Source organism: Herpailurus yagouaroundi, unplaced genomic scaffold (genome assembly GCF_014898765.1).
Source record: "Herpailurus yagouaroundi ecotype Mexico unplaced genomic scaffold, PumYag 253, whole genome shotgun sequence".
Lineage (NCBI taxonomy): Eukaryota > Metazoa > Chordata > Mammalia > Carnivora > Felidae > Herpailurus > Herpailurus yagouaroundi.
Window position 1 is genome coordinate 2,849,665 of NW_024412470.1, and position 5,953 is coordinate 2,855,617.

Genomic DNA, 5,953 nt, shown 5'->3' on the forward strand with positions numbered 1-5,953 from the left:
TAATGTGCACAGAACCCTTAAAAGAAAAGAGCTAAATACCCAAAGAGGTGGGTTAGACCTGGGGGCTTAGATGCCATTTTAACAAAGGGGTTTGGGCTTCTAGAGGTGGTTTATTGTGGGAAGGTAAATATACAGGAGGAACGAATGGAAGATAAGGGTTATTTCACTAAAGTTTGCTTGCAGACCTATCCCAGTGCTGACTTTGTCTCCAGTGGAGAGAGTTGTTCTCTTCCTGATTCTGGAGAGGGAAGGGGGAATATCTTCACAAAGGGAAATTCGGTCCGGCTTTTAGGCAAATAGAGGGAGGGAAGAGAGATCTTTCTACATTTCCTGCTTCTTAATTGCCCTCAGTTCAAAACAATCCTTATGCCAATGTATAATATTTGGGGGTGACATATACTGTTTCCTGACAATATCAACCGAGCTTTGGGTAAAGATGCATAAAACATATTTCGTGACTTTGAAGACCCCATTGTCTACTGAGAAAGAAAGACATGCACTCAAATAATCACAATAGTGTATGCAATACTAAAAGCTTTGGATTCTAAGTCCAAAGTTAGTTCACAGGAGGGGGTGATGACCTTCTTTTGGAGACATCTGAGAAGGATCAGGGGAATGATGCTTGAGCAGACTTTGGCGAGCTGTGTAGGTGAGGTGGCCGAGGTTGAGAGAACTTTCAGACAGTAGGGAAAGAATGCTCCAGGCATGGTGGCAAGAAAGGAAAGTGTGCTGGGTATAGTTCAACATTACAGCAGCCTAAGAAGCAACTGGCTGCGGTCCCCGTGTGGCAATGGGGAGTGGTGGAAGGTGAGGCTGGAGGGCAAGAAGGACAGTTGAGTAGGTTACTGACCAGCAGGAGTAGGTCGAGGGAAAGAGGACTGTTGAGTTACACAGACTCCTTTCTAGTGAATCAGAAACATGAGTCCAGATTTTGTGGGGTCTGACAGTTATAAAATATTAAGGATTCTCCTAAAGAAATACAAAATTACAAAGATGAAATTTGATGTGAAAGTTAACATTTATTTAGAATGGGAAAAGAAATCACCACAAATTAAAATATTTTTTAAAACTGTGAAAAATATTGCAATAAAAAATAAAAAAGAACATGATTAAAATTAATTAATAATTACTCATTTCAATTAATTTTTGGTTACATAATTATTTAGTGCCTCTTTACTTATTGATTTTGTAATACCTTTTTTTTCTACACCAGACAGAGAAAGATGATTCAATCCTACCTCTTTTACGGTTGATCCAAAATTATTTTTAATATCGACGATTTTTTTTTGCTGAAGTATAATTAACATACAGTGTTATGTTAGTTTCAGGTGCACACTTTAATGCTAACAATATAATGATTTTTTTTCAAACAACTCATTCATAATGTTGCAACTTTTCAGAAGGTTGCCAAATTTGGGAAAACATTTATCAAGTTTCTTTCAATTTGATCTGTAAGATTTAGAAGACTTTTCCAGAGATAATTTTGGATGCCATCCATTTTAGACCTTATTTCTTCTCTACTACTCCACGTACTTGTGTGGGGGCTATAGCATGTGTTTATATTGTGGCCCTACATCTTTCCATCACAACTTGGGATGGGTCATTAATGTGGCCAGTAGGAGTATCCTTGGAAGCCATTCCTACACTAGCATCACAAGCAAGAATTTAACCATGCTTGGAAATGTCTCTGATCCACACAAATATATTCCACCGAGCAAACTAAATAGATCTCAAACTTAATTTCTTGTCTTGATATTTCAGAAATGCCAATGGCTACCTTGCAGTCTCCTGAAATAAGGAAAAGATGGAGTAGATAGAATATCTAAGTTTTGAAAGTTTTAAAAAATATTGTATTTATTTATTTGTGAGAGAGAGAGCACATGAGTAAGGGAGGGGCAGAGAGAGAGAAAGAATCCCAAACAGGCTTTGCACTGCCCAGCGTGGGGCTCAATCCCACGAACAGTGAGACCATGACCTGATCCGAGATCAAGAGTCGGATGCTTAACCGACTGAACCACCCAGGCACCCCTTTAGTTTTGTACATTAAGAAAAAAATTGACTATATAAAACACTTTGTTGGAGACCTTCACAAGCCCTAAAACTCTCACCCAAATGAGAGTTTAAGCTTGAAGTTTACAAGCTTCATGGAAAACCCTTTCTGTAGTAAGGCATCAGGGACCAATGAGAAGCATAATACTCTCTCTATAGAAATAGACACTACACTCAGGGGTGTTCCTCTTAGCTGTCTTTTTCTACTTACTCTTGGGATTCCGGAAGGGTCTATTAAATAGATTCTACTTGTATTGCTTGAAGGATAAGAACAGAGACCTCTGACCTGGTGAAAGAATTTGCATTTATTTAGAAGCTGCTGGACAAAAACAATATTGCTTTCCAGCAATAGAGTATTGTGGAGAAAATGGCTAGCACGTAGGCTTTGGTGAGAATAATGCCTTCAAAATTACTGTTTTCCAACACCAGGCATGGATATCTTTCTATGTATAAGAAGGATATTAAACATGGGCTTTAAACCAGCATATCAGGGCATGTTCATTACCTTACTCAAGAATGAGGAAACAGAAAAACAAACATGAGACTTTGAATCTTTTGTGGCATAAGAGAACCAAAGCATTAGCTACTCAGAAAAAATGAAAAGATTTATTTCATGAGGTATAAGAAATATTTACAGAACATCTTGGTCTCAGTGAGAACATTATTTCTATTTGAAGCAGGCTGAGATGAGAATTTTCAAAACCAAAACAATAATCCAATTAAATTCTGTTTTAAAATACTAAAATGAAAATTCAATGTTACAGAAAATGTAAAGAAGGAAATAGACAATAAACTGGGAAACTATCTCAGAATTCAGAAGCAATTAGTATAAAGATACAAATACTGAGAGAACTGTTATCAACTATGAAAGTCAATTCAGGGAGACTCAGGTCTCGAAGAATAAGTATTCTCACTTAGAAATAACGAAACAGGGATGCCTTGGTGGCTCAGTTGGTTGAGCATCTGACTCTTGGTTTCGGCTCAGGTCATGATCTCCTAGTTTCGTGGGTTCGAGCCCTGCCTCGGGCTCTGCGCTGGCAGCAGAGATTCTCTCTTTCTCTCTCTCTCTGCCACTCCTCTGCTTGTGTTGTCTCTGTCTCTCTCAAGATAAATAAATAAACGTGAAAGAAAAAAAAAAAGCCTTTTCAGTTTCTCCTCTTCCCTCCCCCAGAGGGACATGATTAAGGAGGAAGCTACCTACTTTCAGACTGAAACCAGGCGAGCCTCCGGCGGTCGTAGCATTCTTTTAACGTTGTTGGTATCCAATAGTCATTCAAGGTCTCCGCCAGGCTTCCAAAACTGTCCTCGTTAAAACTAAACCTGATGATGGCCACGTTTATTAGTTTGATTGTGGCAATCGTTTCTCAAAGTATATATATATATATCACAGCATCACCCTGAACACCTTAAACATATACAATTATTTTTATTGGTCAAAAAATAAAATCAGACTTGAGTATGCCCACAAACGTTAAAGCAAGACTGACATGAACCTTTGCCGAAAATGCAAATCCAGCCTAAATTGCCACCCTGTTTTTTAGGTTAAAAAATTCTGGCTGGTTATTTTTTTTTCCAAATTAATTTTGGATCATGAGATTCTATTAGCTGGTTTTTGCTGGCACCACATTGTTGAAGGGATGACAAGAAATAGGGAGCCTTGGAAATTTTGCATGTCTGCCCTAAGAATTCCAGTCCCTTTTTATAACCCCAAAGTCTTAGATCATTTGGATCTGGTTTAGATAAGCCAACTAAAATGAAACCAAATCAGTGAATCTTCTAAGCCTCCCCCAGCCATCCTTCATTAAGGGAAGAGTCATTTTTGCCTTTTATGAAAAGGCAGAGCCAAAAGACCAATCTTCACTGATTTTCCTTTCATCTGAAACTTTTCCCACAATTCTGTGGCCAATTCAAGAGCAGAAGTTTCAATTTTTGTATTGCCGTTTTCAAATACAGGAAAGTTATGTGGGGACATTCCCTATAGCCCTGTTCAACTATGTGCTTCCTTTCGGTTCGAAAGATCCCAGAGAGTTGTAAACATGGGCGTTTGTGAGCCCTTAGGCACCAGCACGTCTGCTACGGAAGATATGCCTAGCCATGTGTGTCTTCGCTGCTGAGGTCTCAGAGAAGACACCTTATCGGGACACTACCAGCGTTAAAAGCCCTTTGTGGTCCTCATCAAAATACTAGCCAGAAGGGTACCTTGGGACCACTGCAAGAGGTTGCAGAAAGGAGAAGGTGCGGGCATATTCTTACCTCTGGCTGTTCAAGCTCTCTCTGCAAAGTCAAAAGAGTGAAGCACATTATAGAAGAGAAAGAATAGTGTTCTGCCCTTGGTGCATACATTCTGCCTTGACTTCTTGGGAAATCTCATCTTTAAGGAGGACCTTTGGCTCCCCACTCATTTCCAATAGGTGGGATCCGAGGCGGAGCAGCCTTGTATTAAATTCCAACCCACAGCAATTACGGAATCATAGAACGTTAGAAGTAGAAGTGGTCTTTGAGATCATTTAGTCCAGTACCCACATTTTATAGAGACAGAAATGTGGCTCAGAGAGATTGGGTGCCGTTCCCATCGTCCCATAGCCAGTTTGAGTCTGAACCGGGATTAGAGCCTAGGTTTTTCCTTGCCTGGCAGCTTCAGATCTGTCCTTGGAGATTGATGGTTTCTTTTGTAAAAATTAGAGAATTTCTGAATTGCAATGAAGTCATTACTTTTTATTCCTTATGTTATTACATTGCGACTTTTAGTCTAAACCGTCAAGAAAAACTGGCTTAAAAGTCTCTAATGTTCTCAGTGATGATTGCGAAGGATTGAATACAGTTTGGCTAAACTCAAAAAAAGTGTCCTGGATTGCGAGAGCCCACGACACTCTAGAACATATATCGTCACGGGTTCCTTGAGACGATGACCTCAAGAGCCTAACACAGTACCTATATATAGAAGGTAATTGACAAATATCTTTTCAACAAATTCTTCCCCCACCTATCCCGCATGTCCAATTTGGTAGCTTAAGTGATATTGTCCTCCTAGCAGTGACTCATGTTCACGAAGTTTCTTTAGTCAACTCTTCTGTTTCACACCAGTCTTCAACTGGATGCTCCCTACCCATGTTCTATGACTTTATATCTGTCCCATTGGCTTGGTCAGTGTGTCCATTGTGTGTATTGCTCTGTTTTGTTAAATCATTTGTTGAATCACGATATATACACAGAATGATGCTCATAAGTGCAAAAGTGTCCTGAATTTTCTCAAAATGAACAATGTCTGCTTTTTAATGAAAAATAAAAAATAATAATAGATCATGCCAGTGAAAAATTTATAACGTCTTAAAAAGGAAACACGTACATTAAAAAATTTGTTTGGGGCACCGTGGCGGTCCAGTTAGTTAAGCGACGGACTCTTGATTTTGTCTCAGGTGGTAATCACATAGTTCATCAGTTCAAGCCCCACACTGGGCACCGTGCTAACAGTGTGGAGCCTGCTTAGGATTCTCTCTCTCCTTTTCTCCTTTACCCCTCCCCTGCTCTCTCTCTCTTTCTCAAAATAAAATAAATAAACTTAAAAAAATTTATTCTTCAAAGAACATGTGCTAAGTGAATGGGCCAGATTGTATTTGTTGAAAGAGTTCAGAGGGGAGAGAAGACTGAACTGGAGTCTTCTGGGAAGATTTTGTGGAAAACCAAATGAATGTAGGCTAGGACTTAGGGAATGGCCATGACTTGGACAAGGAGAAGGAGAAAGACAATTTTGGTTGGAGGGAAAGAACGATCAAGTGTCTCCATGTTCAGGGTGCCTCGGTGGCTCAGTCGGTTAAGCATCTGACTTGGGCTCAGGTCATGATCTCACAGTTCATGAGTTTGAGCCCCACATCAGGCTTTGTGCTGACAGATCAGAGCCTGGAGC